Raw genomic sequence first — 26,883 nt, forward strand, 5'->3', positions numbered from 1 at the left:
TGTTAATTCAGTTTTCATTGTTGGTGATGTTAATTTGTGTGTTTTTTTCCTTCTTGGGATTTGCTGCTATGAGACCATCAATTGTCTGTGGTTTTGTTGGTGCAGCCAACTTCCTTGAGTTGGAATTTTTCCTTCTAGTATTTTGTGTAGGGCTAGGTTTATGGCTAGGTATTGGTGAAATCTAGTTTTGTCATGGAATATCTTGTTTTGTCTTTCTATGGTGATTGAAAGTTTTGCTGAGTATAATAGTCTGGACTGGCATCCATGGTCTCTTAGTGTCTGCATAACACTTGACTACAACCTTCTGGCTTTCATTGTCTCCAATGAGAAGTCAGGTCTAATTCTAATAGGTCTACCTTTATATGCTACTTGGCCTTTTTCTTTTGCAGCTCTTAATATTCTTTCTTTACTCTGTATGTTTTGATTATTATGTAGTGAGAGGACTTTTTTTTATCCAGTCTATTTGGTGTTCTGTAAGTTTCTTGTATCTTCATAGGCATATCTTTCTTTAGGTTGGAAAAGTTTTCTTCTATGATTTTGTTAAATATATTTTCTGTGCTTTTGAGTTGAACTTTTCCTTATTCTATACCTATTATTTTTAGATTTTGCCTTTTCGTGGTGTCCCATATTTCCTGGATAATTTGGGTTAAGCTTTCATTAGATTTAATGTTTTCTTTAACTGATGAGTCTATTTCCTCTATTGTATCTTCAGTGCTTGAGATTCTGCCTTCCATCGCTTGTATTCTGCTGTTCATGCTTGCCTTTGTGGTTCTGAATCATTTTCTGATGATTTCTGTTTCTATAATTTCCTTGGCTTGTGTATTCTATATTGTCTCTATTTCAGTTTTCAAGTCTTGAATAGTTCCTTTCATATGTTTGATTTCTTTTTCTTGGTTTTCTTTAAGGGATTTGCTGATGTCTTCCAATTTTTTTGTTTGTCTTTTCCTTCATTTCTTTAAGGGAATTTCTCATTTACTATTTAAGAGTTTCAAACATTCTCTTGAAGTTATTTTTTAGATCATTTTCTTCTGTTTCATCTATATTTGGGTGTTCGGTATTCAACTTTGTATGGAAAAGCAAAACACACAGGATAGCAAAAGCAATCCTGTACAATAAAAGAACTTGTAGGGGCTGGAGAGATGGCTCAGAGGTTAAGAGCATTGCCTGCTCTTCCAAGGGTCCTGAGTTCAATCCCCAGCAACCACATGGTGGCTCACAACCATCTGTAATGAGGTCTGGTGCCCTCTTCTGGCCTGCAGGCATACATAGACAGAATATGTATACATAATAAATAAATAAATATTAAAAAAAAAAAAAGAACTTGTAGAGGCATGACAATCCCTGACTTAAAACTCTACTACGGAGCTACAGTACTAAAAACAGCCCAGTATTGGCATAAAAACAGACAGGAGGACCAATGGAACTAAATAGAAGGCCCAGATATTAATCCACACTCCTTCAAACACCTAATTTTTGACAAAAAAGCAAAAAATATCAAATGGAAAAAAGAAAGAATATTTAACAAATGGTGCTGGCATAACTAAATATCAACATGTAGAAGAATGAAAATAGACCCATATCTATCACCATGCACAAACTCAAGTCCAAATGGATCAAAGACCTCAATATAAAGCCAGTCACACTGAACCTTATAGAAGAGAAAGTGGGAAATACACTTAAAAGCATTGGCATTGGAAACCACTTCTTAAATATAACCTTAGCAGCACAGACACTGAGAGAAACAATTAATAAATGGGACCTCCTGAAACTGAAAAGCTTCTGTAACACAAAGGACACAGTCAAAAAGACAAAACGACAACCTACAGAATGGGAAAAGATCTTCAAAACCCCACATCAGACAGAGGTCTGATCCCCAAAATATACAAAGAACTCAAGAAATTGGTCATCAAAACAACATATAATCCCAATTTTTAAAAATGGAGTACAGACCTAAACAGAAAACTCTCAACAGAGGAATCTAAAATGGCTGAAAGACACTTAATGAAATGTTCAACATCCTTAGTCATCAGAGAAATGCAAATCAAAACAACTCTGAGATTCTATCTTATACCTGTAAGAATGGCCAAGATCAAAAACACTGATGACAACTTATGCTGGAGAGGTTGTAGGGAAAAGGGAACACTTCTGCATTGCTGATGGGAATGCAAGCTGGTACAGCCCCTTTGGATGTCAGTGTGGCGATTTCTCAGAAAATTAGGAAACAACCTTCCTCAAGACCCAGTAATACCACTTTTGGATATATATCCAAAGGATGCTCAATCGTGCCACAAGGACATGTGCTCAACTATGTACATAGCAGCATTGTTTGTCATAGCCAAAACCTGGAAACAGCTTAAATGGCCTCGACTGAAGAATGGATGAGCAATATGTGGTACATTTACACAATGGAATACTACACAGCAGAAAAAAAAACCAACATCGTGAATTTTTCAGGAAAATGGATGAGGCTAGAAAACACTATTTTGAGTGAGGTAATTCAGACACAGAAAGACAATTATCACATATACTCACTCATAAGTGGTTTTTAAACAAAAAGCAAAGAAAACCAGCATACAAACCACAAACCCAGAAAACTTAGACAACAATGAGAACACTAAGAGAGACTTATATAGATCTAATCTACATGGGAAGTAGAAAGAGACAAGATCTCCTGAGTAAATTGGGAGCACAGGGATCTTGGGAGAGGGTTGAAGGGGAGGGGAGAGGTAGGGAAGGGAGCAGAGAAAAATGTAGAGCTCAATAAAAATCAATAAAAAAAGGGGGGGTTAGATATGACGAATGCAGGCAAAGGTAAGGAAGAAAGTCCAGAAAACTTTGGGCAGAGGATAGACCTATTTTAAGCCTCAGAAGTGACCTATCTCAAGCCTCAGAAGTGGTTTCAGGCCAAGGTTAACTAATTCAAGAGAATGGGAAGGCCTGAGCACACATCTGATTTGTATACACATATATACAACATATGTACATACATACATACTATTACATTTACTTTTAAAGTTTAAGATAATATTAAAGGAACTGGTAAAGATATGGCTAAGGTCTTGGAAGGGTTACTTTTTAATATAAAATAGTTTGTTTATCTTGTTTTTTAACATGTATTTTAAGACACTCATTTTAAAATCAATAAATCAACAAATTCTTGCCAAAAAAGAAAAAAAATCCAATTTAATTTTATAACTCTTAGTTTAACACTTGGGGACATTTTTATCATTTTAGATCTCTAGGTTAGACAGAAATAAGATATGAGCAGAGGAAGTGGTTGGGGACAAGCTCTATTGTCTAATTTTAGATCTGGGGCAACAGGACTCCTGAGCCAATAAGCAGCTATGAAAGCAGGTCCTGAGATCTCATGACCAGGTCAGAAGATTATGGGAAATCCTTCAGTTAATTTGCATGGAATGAGACAAATTTCCTGCCAATCAAAAGGAAGAAGGATGGGTGATGTGACTGGGTGACATAGAAAAGGATAAAATACCACAACCTGAGACTCTATCCACAGACACTCTTCTCATATCTGTGAAAGCAAGTATTTAATCTAATAAATGATATTCTGATGAAAAAAAATTAAAGCTGGCTTTGGAGTTGGAGTGTGGTTCTCTCCTTCTCTAAACCCAAGTATGCTTGTTAAAATAAAATCCAAAATCTCTATCTCATGCCAGAAGAGCCAACTGATATGGGACAGAAGAAAATCAAAAATTTGAAGACTGTTTTATTGACCCTAATTTCATAATCCTTTGACTTTATATTGACTGTTAAACAGTTTTTCTTAAGGTATAAGATTTATAAGATTAATATGTGTGTGTGTGTGTGTTTAAACTTTTTGTCATGATGTTAATGGCCATATAGAGTACTAAATAATTCTAGGAAAAGATTTCATCTACCTTCCTGTACATGATTTTAGGTTTGAGTCTCTATCAGTTTTCTGCAGTGAACCATGACCATGCCTAACTTCTATCTTTGAAGTCTCCAAAAGGAACATGGGGCCCTACAACAATGATTCCTCCAGGACTATGATAACACCACTAATCTGAAAAACAGCACCTAAAGATCGGCTTTTAGACTACAAACTCCTCACTCAGAACAAGGTGGCTAACTGAGATGATCCGGTCACATAGACTACTCTAGCCAGGACTTCAGAGAGCCCAGCCCTCACCCATTATGCAAAGACTGTACAACAAATGATAAAGACCTCTCCCAGGACTTGACAATTTACCCAAATTTTTCTTTGCAGGATCCCCTAAAGAAGTTGTCATCCCCAGCCAGTAGGAAGTAAATTTAAGAATACAATGCCCACATTCCCAAGAGACAGGGTGGGTGGTTTTGGTTGTTCAATGGATTGTGGATATTTGTCATTGTTTAGTTGGGGGTTACAAGTTGTTATTATTTGTGGTCAGGAGGAAAGTTGAACAAAAGAGATTAGATTCAAAGTTCTTTTTTTTTTTTTAAGAAAAATATGGGGATACAGATAGGATAGGATAAAGGATAGATTATTGAATCTACTCTGAAAAAAGAAAGGGAGGATATATACATATGATAAAATAATAGATTCAATAATTTTATTCAATAAATATATTTATTATATTATTATAAATTCAATAAAATTATTGAATCTACTTTTAAAAAGCAACTACTACTTTTAAATGTTTTACATTGGGTTGGATTTTGTATATTATATACAAATTTTGTATATAGATGCAAATTTGAGATTTTGTTAGAATATACTATTTATACATTTCTACTCTTGTTCAAGGAATTATACCTATACAACTTATTTAACAATGTAATATAAATTTTTAGTCCTTGAAAATTATTATTAGTAACTCCAGGTTAGTAGTTTTTTTTTAACCACTGACATTTTTATTGGTACCTTAGAGTTTCTAACAGAGTATTTTGATAATATTCACCTGCCTCCTCCTCATCTGACTACCTACCTTTATTTATATTTTTCATTGGTTTCGATTATTTCTATGTGGTCCATTATTATCATCTTTTACTCTGACATGAAGAGAGAGAAAACTTTCAATTAGTATAAAAAATTAAATAATTAAAGGATGCTTTAACGGACAATAATGATGAGTCCAGGTTAGTAGTTAATCACCTCTTATAATCAAACTTATAGTCATTATCTATGTTTTCAAGTTCAAACAAAGATGTATTTTAGATAGGCATGTCATCTTCAAATACTTCAGAAATCCTCAGACTATGACATTTAAGGTGTTTTAATAACATAGGTTCTTTTTTTATGACAATGAAACTTGTATGCTCCTGGCAGCACCAACCTACTTCAGAGAAGATAGTGAGCATCAAAGAAACTCCACATGGAGTTTACTTTCTCTTTGGCAAAAGTAAGCCATTGAAAATGCCCTTGCCTCAACTGCTGACAGTATGCTTTTCCAATTGGACAAGCAGGACACAAAAGAAAGTGACTGCCAAACATTGTCAAGACAAGGAGGGACAGCCTGTCAGAATATCCTGCTTCACAGAAATGCCTATCAGATATGCTAGGCCTGTAGGTCAAAGATGGATGCTCCAACACTGCAGAGGAACTTTGGGTGACTATCTAGGCAGCCAGCTGTTTCTGTCATTTCTCACATTTTTTGGAAGTCACTTGCTCACACTTCCTGATTCCTCAGTTAATATTATTTCCTTCTTGGATATCTGAGGGAGTTGAAGGCTAGATAGTTAAAGTTTTCCTTGTTTACCTGACACATAAAGCAAGTAATGATAGAGACTAAATAAGATTCAAGACTTTGGACTCACCAAGATAGGAGAGATATGGAGTATTTTCTCTGAATTTGTCATATGCAAATGGGCTAGACATTGTTGATGTATTTATTGCCTGTATATATTATATATATTGTACTTATTGTAATATAGTCTTTCTTATATTTGTTATGGCCTTTTTATTTTAGACAAAAAGGGGGAAATGTAGTGATATTTCATTTGTATGTTAATAAATAAAGCTTTCTTGAAGATCATAACACAACATAGACACGCTGGCAACCATGCAGGCCAGGCAATAGTGGCATGCACCTATAATCCAAGCAATTACAGTAATTAGCCATAGAGGCCTGACAGTGGTGATGCACGCCTTTAATCCCAGAACTAGAGAGGGATAAAACAGGAACCCATCCTCTTTCAGTCTGAAGATTTCATAGAGGTAAGAACACTTTAGTGGCTTGGCTGCCTTGCTTTTCTGGTCTTCAGGTTGAACCCCAATATCTATCTCTGGGTTCTTATTATTAATGCTACAGTCATGTTGATTGCAGCTTGGGAAACTTAGAATCAGTCTGATGTCAAACAGAGAAGAAAGGGAAAGAGGAAGTCTTTAAGTATTCTGGTGAGGAACCCATAGGCATGCAAAGTAGTAAGGGCATTTTCATTTTGTTTTCTTTTCTGATTTCTGTAGCACATACACTAGATCTCATTTTTCATGCTATGTCTGGAGCTGCACTAACCCTGACATTTCCAGCATTTGAAGAATAACTCTCAGAAGATAGGGAAATGCCTGTACAGGTCTAATCAGTGGGTGAATCCAGGTGTTTGCCTGGAATGGAATGCCACTAGAAATTCAAGTTGAGTCTTTGCACTCTAAAGAAGGGCACATTGATCAACACAGCTGGTTCAGGGCTCACTAGTCATAGGTACTAAGGGCCAAGGCAGATGCCAGACTGCCGAAATTAATGAGTCTGTGTTGTTCTAATCTTATTTTAAAGAGGGTTTCTGAGCTATGTAGTGGGGTGGGAGTAAGCTGGATAAGAATGGTCTGTGGTAAGTAGCAAGGCTCTGTTATTTACACCAGTGTGTACATCTCACAAATCAGCAAACACTTTCTGATATCCAGATCTGGACCTGCAGGGTGGGGGAAGGGTTTTTGATGTGCTCTGAGAGATTTCAAATAATGACTTGAAGACACAGCCCAGCCCAACACTAGTGAGCCACCTGTGTGCTAAATGCAGAGTTCATTTAGTCTCTCCATGCTTCCAAAGAGGAGGAAAGTGCCATTGGCAGAGTCAGGATGGAAGTTAAGTACCAGCATCCTCACACTACCCTGTGGTTTAAAGTTATCATCAAACACATCATGAGCACCAGGCCCAGTGCAGTGATAATCTTTAAAAGGTTGAAAAGAAAAATATCAAAACCCCAAACATCACAGATTTCTTCTGGAATTTATCATCATGGGGATGTTGTTAGGGCTGGCTATTGAATGCACCCCTAACCTCCCACAAGGGTCCAAGATGACCCCCATTGTAAGAGGGCATTAAGTACACAGGCCTTGGGCCATTGGGCATGTCCAATCAAAGGAGACTGTGAGCCCTAGCTCCTTCCTCTGACTCTTGATCTGCTGTGTGTTCCTTGCCACCAGCACCCAGCATCTCCAACAGTCAGTGTTTCCCCCAGATGCTGAGCTAAAGCAGCTAACATTTTGAGGCAAAATAAACCTTTTCTTCTTCTAAATTGACTTTCTTGGCTATTTGCTATAATAATGGAAAGTTGGCTAGTATAAAGGTAATTTCTGTGTGTTTAGTAAGTTAGAGAGAGTTAGGCGAAGTTCTTTGGCAACTCTAATGATCTCTGTAATCTGCCTTTCACGTTGTCCGGATCCCTAAACCAGTCAGACACCTCCACAGTAATAATAAGTCACCAGGTTGTGACCACTTCGACACTCTTGCGTGAAAGTCAGCTGGATCTTTTCATCTCCTGTTTATTCTGTGAGTCACGCTGTACAGTGAAGAATGTTTCAGGCCATATTCTGTAAGGTTTACATGAAACACTGTATGTTCACCAAACACCTCCCTTATGTTTTCTTCCTTATCCTTCCAGCTTTCTTTTTCCTTTCAGTTTTAACTTTATCTACAATTGGTTTAAGGGACTTTCCAGCCTGGCCTCACTTAATCCATGATAATTTCCCAATAGTCTTTCCGATGATTGTTTTAGAACATTATCAACATCCTTTCTGTGAGGTCTTTTACTATTTTAACCAAATTCTATTGCTTGCCACCAGAACTTCTGCTTCCAACATGGCCTCCTCTATTAAAGTTAAAGCCGTGCCTGTCCTCAAGAACCCTTTGGCCAGGCTGTAACTCATTTCAGGATGGGGTAGCTTAGTCTGCCGCACTCAGGAGAATGCTCAGCACAGAACTTCAGTGGGACAGATAATACTGGATTCTGGAGTGAACCTCTTGGCCCAGAGTCCAGCTCTGACCTTTACTTACTGTGCAACTTTGGGCAAGTGAACACTCTCCTACGTCTTGGTTTTGTCAAAAGCAAATGCTTGCTTATGTTGAAGTTTAGAACAGAATCTGTTACTTAGAAACCATTTAAGATAGCCTTTTGCCATGTGTCTATAATATTGGATGGCTGAAGCAGGAGGAGCATGTGTTAAGGCTCTTTAGACTCTGCCTAAAATAAAGAACGCACTTGATAAATAACAGTTATCATTGGTCTAAAAATATTGAATTCTAATCTTTACTTGTATTTTTATTCATATAGTACATACTATGTCTAGGCTTTGACTTATGCTTTATTGGATATTTTTGTATACACGATATGTATATATTTTTAATTATACATAATTATATAGCTATGTGCTTTAATGAAATGTTGAGTTAAATTTAATTGCTTCTGTGTGAGTTCAGATCAAGTGGAACATTATTGTTCATGGTTGCCTTTGCTCTTTGCTGTGGTGTGTATCAAAGCCATGCCTCATACATGCTAAGTGAGCACTGCACCATTGCCCCAGTCTCATTAACATATTTGTATGTGCATGTGTGTGTACACATGTTAGTGCACAAATGTGCATAGTGCTCAGAATCAGATTTTATGTGTGTGGGGGGGGTTGAGACAGAATTTCTCTGTAGCTTGGGGCCTGTCATGGAACTAGCTCTTGTAGAGCAGGCTGGCCTTGAACTCACAGAGATCCGCCTGCCTCTGCCTCCCGAGTGCTGGGATTAAAGGTGTGTGCCACCACTGCCCAGCTCAGAATTAGATTTTTAAAAAAAGTTTTCCTACTTTTTTTCTTCCATCTTTATTAGTAAGTTTCTATTTAGGGGAAATAATATTTTTTTTAAATATGAGGATTATTAAGATATCAGAAAAGGATTTTATAATATTATATGTTTTAACCTCTACCCGAGCCGTCTTCATTTCTGTGGTTGCATTGTCTTCTTAAGTCATGCGGTATGCAAGAAGAAACTGTGCATCTCATATGACTGAATGTGAGTGACCCACAGACCAGGGCATTGTTGACAGAGCTGGAGATCTAAAAAGCCATATTTTTAGGCAGCCCCTTTTGCACGACACTGAGCTCTCTCTATTCTGAAGGGTTCTTCTCTTCCTCAGTTGACCCATTAGCTGGTTTGATTCCTGAATCTGAACTCACAGCTTCCATTTTCACAGCACATCCTTCTTGTCATGGCTCAGAGCTCTTTGATCAGCATCTCAGCTCTTCTTAGGATTTGTGTTGTGATGAGAATTTTGTCTGCAAGTTTGAAGTGATAATGACTCAGCTATCATGTTATCAAGCAGTCAGGTAAAGACTGGTTTTATGTTTTTAACTTTTGTAGAATCCCCTTGTCACTCACGATGCTTCATTGTGGAGATCCTACCGAGTGGATTCCACTCATCTGCTCAACATTGCCACTTAGAGGCTTGATAAAGGGTCGGGGTGATCTGCATGCTGACTGGATGTCGGTGTGAGTGGGGCGCATCTGTCCCTCTCAGACACAAACCACCTGAGAAAAGACTCATTTCACCTTTATTTCAAACACATCACCAGTGCTGGCTCTGAGTTCTTCAATATAAGAAATTTCTGCAAACATCCGGTGGCTGAAGGATGCATAGTAGGAAAAGGCAGAGGAGAAGGTAGTGCAGTCAATCGGGTAGAAGTCTGTTTATACATCGTTTCTTTTGCATCAACTATCCTGGAAGTCTTCTCACTCAATTTTCAAGCAAGGAAGTAAGAACAGAAAGGGCTGACACCACTTTGCTAAACACACCACCAGAACGTGCTGGAATTCACTAGTGGGCTGAGAAGTTCTGCCCAGCATCAGACTGCCCTACACATGGGGGAAGGATGGTGGGTGGTGGTGAGCAGCAAACCCATCCCTAAGCTGTCTGACCACTGACAGGCTCAATAGAGGTATCATTGTTTCAGAACCCAAGAGATAAGAAAGGCATAGAGAAGAGTAGTTGAGTGATGTCAGCTCCCACTCATGGTTACAGCCTGACCAGAGGGTACTGGACACTCTCTGAACTTCCTAAGTACATTTTCACATTGGTAAGAAGTATCTGTACGAGGTACAGAATTTTATGTAATGCGCAAAAACTGGAAAGAACACACATTTGTTAATAATGGAGCAATTGGACTCTGACAAATCTATACTATTCCATGTTATCAAGAAAGACGGCCCTATATATGTTGAACTAAAAGATCTTTAAGACACTTTGAATAAAAAGGAATCAGGTAGCAGAAACACGTGCAGAATAATTGTACTTCTGTCAATGATAATTTAAAAACCTGTGGTTTGAAGAATTCAGATGAGGAAAAATCACAGTTCCAAATTTGGGAGGGAGTAAGGCAGGTTTCTGTGGAGGTGATATTTGAACTAGGACTTGGAAGACAGTGAAACACGATGGTCAGGATTTGCTGAAGGCTCCACACTAACAGGGAGTTGAACCAAGATAGGAGCTTAGTTCTGCCTGAACCTAGACTTGACACTCTGATCTAAAATTATTGGTCTGTGGAGATGGCTTAGGTGCTGAAATGCTTGCTGTGCAATCATGAGAACAGGACTTGAGCCTCAGAATCCATCAAAAACAATAGCAGCCACAAACATGCCAGGGGTCAGCAGTTAAGAACACTTGCTGCTCTTCCAGAGGACCTAAGTTCAATTCCCAGTACCCATGTCAGGTGGCTCTCATAACTGCCTATAATTCTAGTTCCGGGGAGATCCAACAAACACCTCTGGTCTACTAGGGTACCTGTATTCATATGCAGATACCTACATACAGACATATGCACATACACATCATTTCAAATACAATAAATACATTTTTTTAAATGCCAGGCTTGGTGGGGAAGCAGATGCAGAGAGCCCTTGGGCTTGCTGATCAGTTAGCCTAATTGAACCCACAAACTCCAGGTTCACTGAGAGTCTATGTCTCAGAAAACAAGGTAGATAATGACAGAGAAAGATGCAATAATTTCTGGCCTCCACATACATGCAAAGACACACCTGTGTATACACACCCCCATAGGCAAACAAACACACACACACACACACTGAAATTTTATCATGTAAATTATAAAGACTGGATATGCATGAGAGCCACAAATCCCAGGCACTGTAGGTACAGAATATAAATGTGCACTTCCTGCATACTTACTTTAGGGACTCTGCTGGAAGTTAGTGAATTATCCAGATGAACCAGAGTCTCGGGCTTCATCTCGTGGTATCTTGTAGGGGGAAAATAATCTATCAACTTTTCCTTCTAGGTTCAAAAACAAAACTATATGTATTTAAAAAAAAAAAAGAATTGATGGGCCAAGAGGAGACAAAAGTAACTTTAGGGACTGGAAGAGGTGATGGAGGAAGGTCATTGGTTAAATAATAAAGAAACTGCCTAGGCCCATTTATAGGCCAGCCCTTAGGTGGGTGGAGTAAACAGACAGGATGCTGGGAGAAAGAAGCCGAGTAAGGAGTCGCCATGATTCTCCCACTCCAGACAGACGCAGGTTAAGATCTTTCCTGGTAAGCCAGCTCGTGATACTACACAGAATATTAGAAATGGGTTAGATCAATATGTAAGAGCTAGCCAATAAGAGGCTGGAACTAATGGGCCAAGCAGTGTTTAAAAGAATACAGTTTCCGTGTAATTATTTCGGGGCATAAGCTAGCCATGCGGGCGGCTGGGTGCCGGGGACGCAACCCCGCCGCTCTTATTACAACAGAGAGGTACCAGACAAAAATGTATTCATCTATGAACAGATGAACTAACAAGTTATGTATCGTGTAAGCTTTTGTTTCCTGGCAGGAAACCCGAAGCTGGCTTTCCCTAAGCGTGCTGGGCATCTCAACAGTATTATTGAGGATATAGATTGAAAAATAGTTAGCTTATGTTTCAGCCTGACCAGCCCATGGGATGCCTGCATATATACACATATACTCCATTTCCTGATATGTCTTTGACAGTATGTCTGGGAGAAAGAGGCATTTGAATTGCTGGAACTAGGAAAACTATATGGCTATTCCCCATGGCTGGGCCTGATCCAGTCCTGCAAGAATCTGAGCAGAATGAAAAGGAGAGGGAAGCTGGTTGTATCCATCCTTCTCTGCCTCGTTGCTTGAGCTGAGATGTTGGTCTCCTGTGCTGAACTCTCCATGTTCTTATCTGCACATGTGACTAGAATCTATGCCCTCAGCCTCTCTGCTCTCAGGCCTTCCAAAACTACACACTTTCAGGGTCTCTATCTTCTCATGAGTCAATGCTTTGTATAAAAACATTTCTCCATGACATAGACATAGAAATAGTAATTCCTAGGATTTTATTTTTCCAGAAAACACCAACTAAAACAAATTCTTCCTATCCTCTCCAGTGATTTTTTAAACCTGTGAGTGTTGCCTCATAGTCTAATATGGTGTCTTAAGCAGGCGGTAGCCATGGCAAAAGAAGAGGTTTTAATGAGGGCCAGTCTTATTGTATCTCTGGAAATTCTTTTCCTTAGATGCCGCCTCCAGAAATTGATTTTATATATTGCCTTTCCCCCCAACAGCGCTGGTGACTGGACTCACCAGGAAAGCGTTCCGCCTCAGCCCCCCAGGCCTCTTCTCTTATCTCCTTAACTAAAACTCTTAAATTCTGCCCTTCACCCAGTTCCTGATCAGAGCACACTGGAGTAAAGAGTGACCCTGCTTCCTCCTTCCTCCACCTCTGTCAGGGAACACTGGCTGGAAGGAGAGAGCTCTGACAGTGGTGAACCCAAGAGGAAGCCACGTTGGGCATTGGACAGGTCCGAAAGGACGACAACAAACAAGGACTTTTATTGGCTGGTCCACCCAAAGTCACTTTCCCCAGGATCATCTCTATCCAGCTCCAGGCGAAAGCTGCCAAAAGCATACACTGTGCTCCTGTTCTCCCGGGATCCGCTGCAATAGATCTTGATGGATCTTGCCAAATTGCCCTCTTTTGTTTGTTCCTCTCCAGGGACGTTTCTAGCTTTCTTCTTTTTATTGATAGTAATTGCGAAAGCATCTTGCTCCTGCTTGGCTGTGAATTGCTGTTTGTTAATTCTCGGCAGGCACTCAGCTTCCTGTGCTAGTCAGGACCCTGGTGATTTCATTACAAAGAAATTAACATAAGGTATTGGTAATCACACATGAAAACCCAGGAAAGGCAGAGCAGGGCTGGAACACGAGAACTGCAGTTCTCTGCCTGTGGGTTGCCATCCCTTTGGGAGGTCCAACAACCCATTCACAGGGGTCCTCTAAGACCATTGGAAAACATGGATATTTATATTATGATTCATATCAGTAGCAAAATTACAATTGTGAAGTAGCAACTAAAATAAACTTGGGGGTCCCCACAACATGAACTGTGTTAAAGTGTGTCGGCATTTGAAAGGCTGAGAAGCACTGTCCTAGAGGGACTAAGTGCAGGGAGCAGCAACACTCTAGTATTGAGGTGATAAAGAGGTCAGGGTTGTTCAAGTGTAGTCGAGGAGCTGCAGGTAGAGTTTATTTGGTAGGGTGCTTACCTGACATGTTGAGAGGACCTGCACAGCACAAAATAAGGGGTGGTGAAACACGCCTGTAGTCCTGGGAGGTGAGGGTGGAGGCAGAAGGACCTTCAGAAGTTCAAGGTCATCCTCAGTCACATAACAAGTTAGAGGCCAGCCTAGCATATGGGAAACCCTGTGTCAAAACAACAAAAATAAAACAAAAAGTCTTAACCCTTCAGAAAAGAGGAATGAAAGAGGCTCGAGGGAGGGACGCACAGTGCTGGAAGTCAGTGTTTTCAAGAGGAGGCGCCTGTGAATACTGGCATCTCAGAGTGGGCAATGCTCTCAGTTCTAGAAGTAAAAGAAACTATAATCCACCCAGCTGGTGCTACAGGAACCAGTGGACTTAGCAGCAAATGCTCTAGAGAAACACTGATAGCAACAGTAAGCAACTGAGAGGATGACGTCCTGTCTCCTCCCGCTGACCAGCTGTGTCTAGGACTCTACACTGGTGAACTTAAGAGAGCTGCAGGCAAAAAAGTAAGTGAGGTTTGTAGAGTCCCTGCACTGCCATCACACAACAGAGCGGAAAGGTTGGCAGTCAAGAGATAATGACAGCCAGCATACCCCTATTGTCTTTATTACTGTTGTCTCAGTATGACCAAAACCCTGACCGAGCAACTTTTAGGAACAAAGATTTATTTCACCTCACAGTTTCGGAGGGTTTAGTTGGTTGCAACATGGAGGTGAGAGAGTGCAGACAAGGTTGTTTCTCACTTCTGAAGCAGAGATCAAGACAGGAAAGGGCCAGGAAAAATTGTCCAAAGGGCCCACCCCATCAAACTCTTTCCTCTTCTCTCATCTCCAAAGGTTTCCAGAAACCTCCCAAAATAATGATATTCATGGGCAAACCAAATGTCCAATACCTGAACCCAGCATGGGGGCATCTCTCAAATCATAATGCTGTTAAGTTGGGATTATTGAAAGTTAGTAGAAGGCTTGGACTGGAATCCATTTGATAGAGTGCTTACCTAGCATGTAAGAAGGCCTGCATTTGATCCCCAACACCATGCAAAACCAGATGTTGTGAAACATCCCTATAATCCTAGTTCTGTGGGTAGGGGGATAGGAGGACCACATGTTCAAGGTCATCCTCAGCTACACAGGAAGGTAATAAAAGCCACCATATAGTGTCATTCTGAAAAGTAAATAAGATAAATCAGGTGAAGCAACTTTGAGCGCTGAAAGCCTGATGTAGGAAGGTCATCTGTCTATGTGTTAATTAATTGGTTAATAAAGAAACTGCCTTGGTCTTTTGATAGGCCAGCTCTTAGGTGGGTGGAGTAGACAGAACAGAATTCTGGGAGGAAGAAGGCAGTGAGGCAGATGCCATAGTTCTCCTCTCCGAGATGGACGCAGGATAGAATCTTCCCAGTAAGCCACCACCTCATGGTGCTACACACATTAATAAAAATGGGTTAATCAAGACGTGAGAGTTAGCTAGTAAGAGGCTGGAACTAATGGGCCAGGCAGTGTTTAAATAAATACAATTTTTGTGTTGTTATTTCAGGTATAAAGCTAACTGTACAGGAGCCGGGCGGGACAAAAAGCAGGCCTGCTCGCCTCTTCACTACAAAAGCCCAAGGCAACTTGGGAAGTGTTCATGGATGTTATTGCTATTAATTCAGCCAGTATTTGTTCTGTTTCTATTATGTGGCAGACCCCAAATTTAGCCCTAAGAACACAGGGGTGACTCAGATAGACAAGAGCTCTGCCCCAAGGAAACATGCATTCTAGTGAGGGATAGTCCATAATAAAATCATCCCAGGAAGTGCTAAGCGAAGTTGGGGGTTATGGGTAATAAGTTTTCTGTCCCCCAATAACAGGCTTCTCTGCCCATACAGTAAACCAGATCAAGCTAAACTTTTTTTAAAAAGCATCACAACAGGTTTATTTGAGCAAAGCAAGTCCTGGGTGGGTTCTCCAGGCCCAGAGATGGAGGCTGAAGAAGCCACATCCAAAATAAAGCAGGGAGACTATGTAACTTGTAGGCAAGAGGTGATAATGTGTCCGTCACAAGCTGAGTTTGTGCCCAAGTGTGGTCAAAAGTTGAATGCTTAGGCAGGGACTTGGGCTGCTGGTGGCAACAGGGAAAGAGTTGCAGTGGCTATAAAGAATGCAGAACTGAGGGTTTGGGTGCTTTTTCTTTGTTGAAGAGTCTTCGTGAGAGTGGGGTTCAGAGAGAGAGGAACAGGAGTGGGACTTTCCGGATCAGGCAGGAGTGAGATGGGGGTTCCAAACAAACAATAGGGAAGAGCTTAACTAAATGTGGTGAAAATGACTAAAAGTATTGACAGTGTGTGCATTTGCTAACAGACTTGTACCCAAAGGGTATAAAAAACTCTCAAAAGTCAGTTTGAAGGTGGGGGAGTGTTAATTGAAAGAAAAAAATGGTCAAAAGATCACAACACAAAGGAGATAGGCAGATGGTTTGATCACCAACCCTGATGATCAACTTGACAGGATTTTGAATCATTTAGAAGACAAGCATCCCTCTGAGGGAGAGTCTAGATTACCTAACTGAGGTGGGAAGACCCATTGCAATTGTGGCCAGCACATTCCATGGCTTGGGGGCCTGAACTGAATAAGCAGGAAGCAGTGAGCTGAGAACTAGCATTTCTCTCTCTCTCTCTCTCTCTCTCTCTCTCTCTCTCTCTCTCTCTCTCTCTCTCTCCTGATTGCAGCTGTGGTGTGACTAGCTGCCTTAAGCTCCTGCTTCCATACCTGCAAATGTGAACCCAAATAAACCTTTCCTTCCTTGGGGTCCCTTTGCCAGCGTATCTTAGTAACTAAGACAGATGACAAACAGGCTGGTGAAAGGATGTCCAACCCCGTCAGTCATCAGGTAAATGAAAATTAAAGCCATGCTGAGACGGGCTGGAGAGATGGCGCAGTGGTTAGAAAGCACTGGCTGCTCTTGCAGAGGACCCAGGTTCAATTCCAAACCCCTACATGGTGGTTCACAGCTGCCTGTAACTCCAGTTCCAGGGCATCTGATGTCCTCTTCTAACTTCTGAAAAACTGTTCATGTACAAGGTATGCATGCAGACATTTGGTCAAACACATACACACAAAATGCATGAATAAATAAATAAATGCTTTTTAACAGAATGAGATTCTACCATAGGAACAGTAAAATGTCGTTCTATAAGACTGCAGCAGGGCTGGTAAGATGGCTTGATAGATAAAGGTGATGCTGCCAAGCCTGGTGTCCTGAGTTCAGTCCCTAAGACCCACAAGGTAGAAGGAAAGAACTGACGCCACCCAGGTACCATGACACACAAGCATGCACATACACAATAAATAAATGTTTGCTTTAAAACAACAGGAATAATAGCTAGCATTGTTACTGCTGCGGGTAGGGAGTGCCTGGTCTTCCCGTATATTGCTAACAGAAATGCAAAAGAGTCTCGCCACAATGACAAATAATTGGGGAATTTCTGACATGGTTAAAATTAACTACTGAGAAATGCAACAGCATGGATGAATCTTAATTGCACATGTGAAGCCAGAATCAAAAGACCGGGCCCTGAATGATTCCGTCATGACTGCATTCTGGAAAGCACAAAAGCAGAGGGACATGCTTGGGCTCCCTGTAGCCAGGGTTGAAATGGCTGGGACATGGTTGACTGCAAAGAGCTCCGAGGGAAGTTTGCGTGGGGCTGAGTGATGCTCATGAGACACTGTGCATTTGCAGAAACTCATGGAACCGTCCATTTAAAAAGATAGATTTTAACTGCACAATACATATTGAGTTGTGAGCTAAGACCTTTTCTGAAGAGCTGATATTTGAGGTCAGATATAAAGAGACACGACACAGTCAGCCCAGGGGTACTTGACCACAGAGTATCCCAAATAGAAAGAAAAACGACCCTCGCATGAGACTAGAGAGAGGAGGGGGGAGTCAGGAAAGACATTGTGGGATGCTGCTCTGAGCAGAACTGTCATGGCTGCTACCCTACACACCACAGTGCAGCTTCCATCTGACTCTCTCAGATCAGGGCTGCTGTCTCCCTTCAGAGGATACACATACCCAAGACTCTATCAGCTGACCACTGACCCCATCATCAGGCAGGCACACATTGGCATGATAAAATTAATAATGAATATAATCTCCTTGGGAGATATGTCCCAGAACATAAATACCTTCCACCACCCCCTTCCCCCTGGATATTATTGATAACAATGTACTCAAACGGCATGTTATATCCCATGAAAAAATATATTTAGGAAACATGGCCAAACCCATTTTAAGAAAACTTTTTTGATATAAATCTAAGCTCACAAAATAGGCATAACTGGGAGATTTTATTTATTTGAGAAAGGGATATTTTTAAAGGTTTATTCATTTTTCCTTTCTGCGGATAGGCTTTGCCTGAATGCAAGTCTATGCACCACACGCGTGCACTACCAGCAGAGGCTACAAGAGGGTGTCAGTTCCTCTAAAACTGAGTTACAGATGATTGTGAGCCTCTAGGTGGGTGCTGGGAACTGAACTGAAGAGCAACCAGTGCTATCAACCCCTGAGCCATCTCTCCATCCCCTGGCAAAAGGATTCAAAGCAAAATTTACTCAGGATTTCAAGGTATAACTACTGAAACACAATGCCCACAGATACAGTGACTTGCTGGGCAGGTATTTCCTAGAGCATGCCAAGCAATGGGGACAAGGAGGCAGCTAAGTCCACCATACCCCACTGTAGGCTGAGACTGCTCATTTATTTCCCGACCACCCAGACCCAAATAATCACACAGAAGCTATATTAAGTCTAACACTGTTTGGCCTATTAGCTCAGGCTTCTTATTAACTAACTCTTACATCTTAAATTAACCTATTCCTATTAATCTGTGTATTGCCACAAGGCTATATGGCTTACCAGGTAAGGTTCTGTTCTGGCATCTTTCTCCTTCAGCAGCTACATGGCGTCTTTCTAACTCCACCCACTTTCTCTTGATATTTCTGTTCGGATTTCCCCCTATATTGTGCCCTGCCATAGGCCAAAGCAGCTTTATTCATTAACCAATAAAAGCATTACATATACAGAAGGACATCCCACGTCACTCTGCTTATCACTCCTGCAACCTGAGACATAATTGAGTCTCCCTTTTCCTTATTCACACAGAAGTTATGTTACCCTGACTCTCACTCAACACAATAGTCCATTTAGCAGTTTCTTAAAAAAAAGAATCTGTCATTTTAATCCCCAAGTCACTTGTACACACACACACACACACACACACACATACACACACACTGAGTTTACATTAGTAATGTTAGTCTATACCATGTACAATTTCCAAGTACCACCTAAAATACGAATGAGGAAGGAGGTTTATGAAAACACTGGGAATTAAGATGAACCCACCTTCCATGAGACATTAGCAGGACAGGCGGGGAAGCTGAGCCTGTGGGGAAAGTCACAGACAGTTTATACATCAAAGGCCTTTTCTGTCTTTGAGGAAGCCATGCTGCCTTAAACTGACTGGACCATGGGTGCTGCTGGGTCCTTCCAAGAACCATGTCCCTCAGAGCAGCAATACCGTGGCGGAGCCCTTTCAGCTGCAGGACTGACTCCTTGGAGCCCTGTGGGGAAGCTAGGCAAATATACCCTGGATCATTGTCTTGGCCAGCTTGCAGGGAAGGCAGACAACAGTTTCAATGATGTCTTTGTCACCAATTCAAGTAGGCACTCTGACCTGCCATTTTAATCAAAATGAGCCACCTGCACACTATTAGGTAGAAGGTGCTCAGAGACCCCAAGCCCCCGGGATCCCTTTACAAAAGGCAGCAGGGTGTTCCAGTGGGATCTGCAAGAAAGGCCCTTTATCTGCAAGGGGACAGGCCCTTCCCCAGACCACCCCACCTCCAGCTAGTCCTGGGTAAATGGACAGGCCAAGCCAGCTGGCCTGTTGCCTGAACCTGGCTGTGGCTGCTCAGGTCACCTGCATGTCCACAGGTGTCCCTGTCCTCCAGCCTTGGCGGGGGGTGAGATGTAGGAGCAGCTGGGTTATGTTCCCTGTTTTCTAACAGACCCTACAAGAGGCAAGTGAATTAGAGTCATTATTGTAATTGAACTTCTTCAAACTCAGAGCTATGTTCTTTACAAATACATCAGGGGTCAGGAACAGAATCGGAGACACCATTCCAAACTTAGAAAGGTTAGAGAAAGGGAGTACTCACACTGAAATCTACCAGTGAATTTGCAGTTCATAATGACTGCATGGTTTTAACAGCCATCCTGTACACTGTAAAGTGACAGTGTATATTATTAGATAGTTGGACAGTAGTTCATGAATCTGTGTTATAGTTACAAAGTACTTTATATATGCTGTATGTGTGTTTATTTAAAACATTCAAAAACAGTATTGATAAAGTTAAAAAATTTGAAGGCCATTCTGAAATCAAGAAAATTAAGAGAAGAAAGAGAAAACATTGGTTAAAAATAATTATTATTTTTAAATTACTGTTTTATGGTAGAAAATATTTAACATATAGCTGCATATTATGTCACATAATTTCTGTTTTATAAACTTAACTATATATTATCATCACTCTTGTTGTTGTTGAAGGAAATATTTACTAGTGGCTCCCCAGGCACCACACTAAATATCTCAAAGAATTAAATTCGATAATTTTTACAATACTCCTATGATGTAGATACTATAAGGCTATCATTTATTTATAGTGTGGCAATAGTAAATAGTGTAGTACAAGCTGTCTCAGATTTACCAAGTAGCCGGAGCTGGCCTTAAAGTAACACAGTCTCCACCAAATCAATCTGAGAATGTTTTCATCATCCTAGAAGGAAACCCTGTGTCCATTAGTTCTAGACAGGCCTAGAGCAATGTTCATCAGTTCTCAACAGCTCTACCCAGCCACAGTCTGTTTTCTTTGTCTATTGGTACACTTGTTTTGGACAGTTCACATGAATGTAATTATATAATATAGGGTTCTTTATAGCTGCTGCTTTCACCAGGCATAACAACATCCTCAGATCTGTATATGTTAGAGCATGTATCCGTACTCCATACTGTCGTAGTCCATCTTTGGATCGACCTCCCTTACTGTACCCATCCATCACTTCATAGACATTTTATTCTCCCTCCCGGGGCTGTTGTGGACAATGAGGCTGCAGCTCTCATGTACCACTTCATATGGATGCATACCTTCACTTGAAGCACTGTTTTGCCCGTTTTGCAGATGAAGAGATGAGGTACGGAGATAGTATGCAATTCGTCCAAGGTCACATGGCTAGTTAATGCTCAGGGACTCTGACCTGCCTTCTACCCGTAGCTCTTCCTCATTGCCCTCAAGTTTACCACAGGGAAGGCAGCAGCTCCCACCTTCCCTGGTCTCTCAAAAGCCACGGAGAAGAACCCCAACGGGGAAGGTTTCTGTTGCAGCTGAGGATGAACTTTCTCCCATTGTGGGTAGTGCCTGAAGCCTGAACACAATGGCTAAGTTGGGGCAGAGTCCTCTTAGGGGATGAAGGAACCTCTGTGGGGCCTTTAAGACACACAGGGCTCCTGCTCTCCTGAGAATGGGGTTTGGCTCAAGGCTGTCAAACAGCAGGCCTCCTTCTGCATCTGGTATCCAAATGGTACTGGAGGGGCTAAGCTGAGATTTGGACCTCCCTCATCCCATCTCATCCCTGGCCCCACCCCAGACACTGTGTTCTGCTTCCAGGGCCCTGCCTCACCCAGAAGGACCTCCTGGCTCCCCCTCCCAGTTCATCCCAGGCTCTGCCCCACCCCGCCTGCCCTGTGATTCCCACTGGGGCAGCTGATGAGGCAGCTGAGCTGGCTAAGGTTGAGCTGAACCAGTGTTGGTGGGATGAAAGGAGGTGGAGTCCAAATCTTCTTAGAGGAGATGTTCATTGGAGCATGTGGCTAAGAAAGGAGTCCTCTGGGCCAGCCCAGCAAGGCTTACCAGTGTCATTGGTCCACTGCTCCGGAGTACACTGCTGTGGCTGTCCTGTAAAATCCTACCAGACAGTAAACTGGGAGAGCTAAAATTAGTATTATACCAGACAGAGGCAAAGAAGACCTACTGGCTTTGGGAGAAGCAAAATGAGGCAGGAAAAAAACCCTCAATTTTATGTTAACTATTCAGTTTGTCTTTTCAAAAACCTGAAAATTAAGTCAAATTGTTTTCTCATCTCCACATGGTAACAAGTAGCCAGAGTGGGTGGTCCCTCCAAACATTCCATTTACAACCTTTGAGGGCCTAATGCTGAGCTAAAGAATAGAACACTATGAGTTTTGTCCATAAGCTCCTTTACTTAAAATTATTAAGCCATGTGTGTACTAATCATGGCTGTGCATTTCTGAATGGCCTACTGTGTATATAAAGCATACACTAGAAATAGTTTAGCAGAACGGAATAGAAAATAAACACAAATCAGCCTGGAAAAATGGTTCAGAGGGCGAAACACTCACCATGCAAGCATGAAGGCTGGAGTTTAGTTCCCCAAAACCTACACAAACCCTGGACAGGCTCTGTAGTGCCCCTGTTTTCCCAGCACTTTGAGAAAGAGACAGGGGATGTGTGAACTTGTGATCCTCCTGCCTCTGCCTCATGGAGAAGTCACTGGTGGATGAGTCCAGAGGTCCAGCATTCTTAATTAAAGAAAGGCAGCTTGTGGAGCATGGTCCCTGTATCTGGGTTACATGCTTGACTTGTCTGAGTTCATCTTCATGTCAAGATTGTGAACTAAGGGCTGGTTTCCTTTTAGTTCACAGCCGGTCTGGATTACACAGTGAGAAAGAGCATTTAATGGCCCCAGGTAATGACCAGCTCTGTGGGAAGGACTGTCAGTGGGTCCAGGGAGTACAAGGAATGTGGAGAGAGTGATTGTGTGTGTGTGCATAGTAAACATGCATGTGTATATGTGTGTCCAGTTGTATCCACACATGTAATTAGAGGCCTGAAGTTGATGCCATGTGTTTTCCTTAGCTTATCTTTTTTTTTTTCTTTAACTGTACACAGTAGCATAAGCACAGCCATCAGGGCCCAGGCTCATTTAGGTAAAGGCCAGCATGAGAAGAGAGAGAAACCGGCTCACAACTTTCCTCCCCAAATATAGTAAAATCCTCACCAGAGCCAGAAAGGGCAAGGAGAAAACTGTACAGTTTAAACTTTGGGAGTCTTCAAACCTTGAAGCAGCCACACTCTTTATAGTGCCCCAGGGAGCAATGTTACAGCAATAGCAACTGCTTGTGAAGTGGTCTGAGATTGCTGGCTGAAGGGACACATGAAGGTTAGAGAGTGGTATTTATTATGCCAGCGTTGGTGTTGACGTTTGGAGGTTTCAACTTCATCAGCTACCAAATTTAGAAGCTTCCAAAAAAAAAAAGAAAAAAAGGGCATTATAACTGACGACAATACTGGGGTTTCCTCCTCTTAAAATTCAGTAATAAAGCCAAGGGAAACAACAATGGGGCAGAGGCGTCCACACTCATACACATACAATTCATATATACATGCATATAAACTCATGCACACACAGTATTGCATTCACATGTGTATATACACATTCACAAATGTAGACATTAACACACACAGTCATACACATGTCCATACAGTCATACACACTTGTACAAAGACATACACATATACACACTCCTCACGCTAGTATGCACACACATATACACACCCCCACATAGAGACAAACAATACTCATACATACGATTTTATACACACTCAAATATGCACATTCACAATACACACACATGCTCACTCACTTATGCATACGCACACACTAATACAGACACATACAGTAACATACACTCATATGCACATACACACATACCAATACATACACACTTATATATGTTCACATACTGATATACACATGCATTCAAGCATGCATGAGCACATACACAGTAGTACACATATACACATACTTATATTCATACAACACACATACATTTTAACCACAGCGTGTCAAATTCAGCCTTAAGAGCCTAAAGAACACTTTCCTTTCTCAGTATTCCTGCTGCTGCCTGCCAACACTATTGATTCTTGTTGCTGTGATGGCTTGAAGGAGGATGAACTTACCTTAAATTCTGGTCCATTTGTGATGTAGACGTCACGGTGGCAGGAGCATGAGGAGGATGGTCATTGCATCCGCAGTCAGGGAACAGAGAGACAAACGCTGCACTCAGTGCCCTTTCTCCTTCACCAGTCCAGGCCCCCAGCCCATGGGACAGTGCCGTCCTCACACATTAGCTGACACCTCTGGACAGAGTCCTCACAGATACTCCCTGACATGCTCGTCCATGGTGATTCTACAGCCGGTCCGTCTGACAACAACGATGCGCTATCCGGGTCTGTTTCTCAGCCCGCCGCTGTATGCACAGGGCAGGTGACTTGGCATCGCTGAGCCTCCAGTTTTCAGCCTTGTGCTGGAGCCACGGCAGTGCCTGTCTTCCTGCGCTGACAGAACGCTCAGCACAGCGGTCTCCCACAGGGAAAACCGGCTGTGACAGCCCTACCTATGATTTACAACTTTATGCGGATGTGAAAACAACAGGCGCTCAGTAGAAAAAAAAAAAAAAACCCGCTTTGAATTTTGAGTTTGGGCCTTTTCCTGAGCTAGCTATCCATGAGATGGTGCCCTTCTGACGGTGGACAGCTGCAGCAGCCAGTCCTCTGCAATGGTTGGCTTTGCTGGGCGAATGTCCACTAGAATAGGTGTCATAAGTGCATTTTTACTTACGCTTTTGAATTAACAAGGCTTTATCTGGACACGGCCCTCTCACGCATTTAGGACCAGGTGGACCTGCTCTGTCATTGTGTAACATACAAGCAGCTTCCCAGCCTTTCTCCTCGCACAGAACCCAGCGGTCCCACCTTAGACACTTGGGATCTGCTCTTCTTTTCAGAGCTTCACTGACCCATATTTCCTTCGTGTAAGCTGGGATTTGGAAAGCTTTTCTCCAGAAGGAACAGACAGAAAATAGCTTTGGCTTTGCAGGCCGGATGGTCTCTTTTGCAATGATTTACCTCTGCCTCCGTTGCTCAGAGGCAGCCATGGGCAGTAAGCGGAGGGTGGCTGCGTTCCAAGGAAATTCGTTTTACAAAACCAGGTAGTGGTGGGGTCTGATCCTCAGGCCAAAGCTTACTGCCCCCCAACTTAGACTCCGTCCCTGCTCCTCCCAAAGTGAACAGAAAGGAGGCATGAGGCCACGTGAGGGAACCAAGTGTTTAGCACATGTTCTTCAGAAGGAACAAGGGAAATGAGCCTGGCTCATGTGGGCTTAAAGGAAATGAAAAAAATTGGGCCCTCTCTTCCCACAAAGAGTTGCTCAGACTCTCTCAACAGAGCAGAACTGTCTCAAAGTGCAACGAATGTGCTGTTGGGTAGGGGAGAGGGGAAAGGACCTAGTGTCCCGTAGCGCATCAGATGCCTGCAAGAAGGGTCTGCTCCCACTGCACCTCGATCTCACCACATGGTGTCGTAACCCCCTCTGTTCATAATCCTGGGCAGCTGGAGAAGGCTGTACAAGTCTGCACGAGCAAGAGCTTTGAAATCATTCCAGAACCATCCACTCAAAATACTCTTGGTTTTACCATATGGTGAAGGCGCCGAACATTCCCAAAGGCGTGCTGAAACCTTCAAGGAAGGGACATGTGAGGAAATTATTTCTTGGTATTTTTGTGTCCTCCTGTGGCCACTCTGTGCATCTGACATCCCTCCAAAAACTCCTGCTTAGGGAAATCATCTTCTCAAATCCTCAGTTTCCCCTAGTGGTGAGCATTTATGCCCATTCTGTCTCCATCTTTCTCTAGGGGAAAGAAATCTCTTCTTCCTCTCCTCCAACAAGCTCTTGAATAGAGAATGAAATACAGCCACAGAGTTCACCAGGCAGCTGCTCTCTCAGCACAGCACACCCTCGCTGCTCTATTCTGTTCTACTGACCCCGCCCCTGAAGCCAGAAACTCCTGGAAGCTTAAGTGCTGATGGATAGAAGCTTCCCCAAATGGGGCTTTTTGTGTTGGAGAAAGGGTTATTTACCAACACAAAACACAGATTATCATGATATAATTTACATGCCACATGTGGTCACCTTTGCTTTATCCACAGCCCGCCCTGAATAACTGACATAAACTTGGGTTTGGGGTGTCACCTTCCTCATGTTCCAAATTGTATCTCCATGCTGGAAGGTGGGGCATAGGCCCTTGGTGCTCTGCTTACGCATGGCTGAGAGCTTTTCCCTTTGATTCTTGAGAGGGCCCAAAGGAGCCAGCAGTCTCCCCTGGGTACACATATTTATTTCCCAGTTCCTGGTGGGAATAGACATTTGAAGGCAAGATTGCAGGGGCCCCTAGCAGCATGGATTCTGGTTTACTTGACGTAGAAACAGGTAGATAATAACCAAGTTGAGAAATCTCTAAAAGGTTGTCTGCCTTCTGGGCTACCCTAATCCTCCAAATAATAACAATTGTAATAATAAAGCTTCCTTAATCAGGAGCACCTCAGATTCCAGGATGCACTACAATTGTACAGAATACATCTGAAGGAAAATAGTAAGTCCCAAAGGCTTCCTCTGCTTCACTGGGACCGAGGAGGCACTAGGGACCTCTGCCCTTAACATACAGCTCATGCATACAGGGTGAGAATGCAGGTTTCCTATTATGGTTCCATCAGTTGACACAACACTGAGACTCCCCTGTTTTAGCCCTCACATCCTGTAATCCTTTCATCCCAACAGAAAGCACCATGAAGTAATAGGATGTTAGACTATTCATTATTTTTCTGTCATTCTGTATTCCTCAGCCCATGGTCACTTTGAAATAACCAGTCTGCTTTCTGTTTTTCATTTCTGCTTTGTACAGCCTTCCTTTGTCTATGAAACCATCCTTCTGTTCGGCCCATTAGAACATTTCCATTTCACAGACGAAATCCTGTTGCCCAGTTCTAGAATCAGAAATGAAGCCAACTGAAGAGCGAGCAGTACATTCAATTGTTATCATATGATCTTCTGACACCGTTGCCCTCTTCCGAGGTTGTGGCAGTTTAGAGAACACCAAATGGCAAGGCCACAGGGGCAAAGCTACTGGGTCGCAGAGTTTAGAGAGTA

The sequence above is a fragment of the Chionomys nivalis genome, chromosome 1, assembly GCF_950005125.1.
Source record: "Chionomys nivalis chromosome 1, mChiNiv1.1, whole genome shotgun sequence".
Lineage (NCBI taxonomy): Eukaryota > Metazoa > Chordata > Mammalia > Rodentia > Cricetidae > Chionomys > Chionomys nivalis.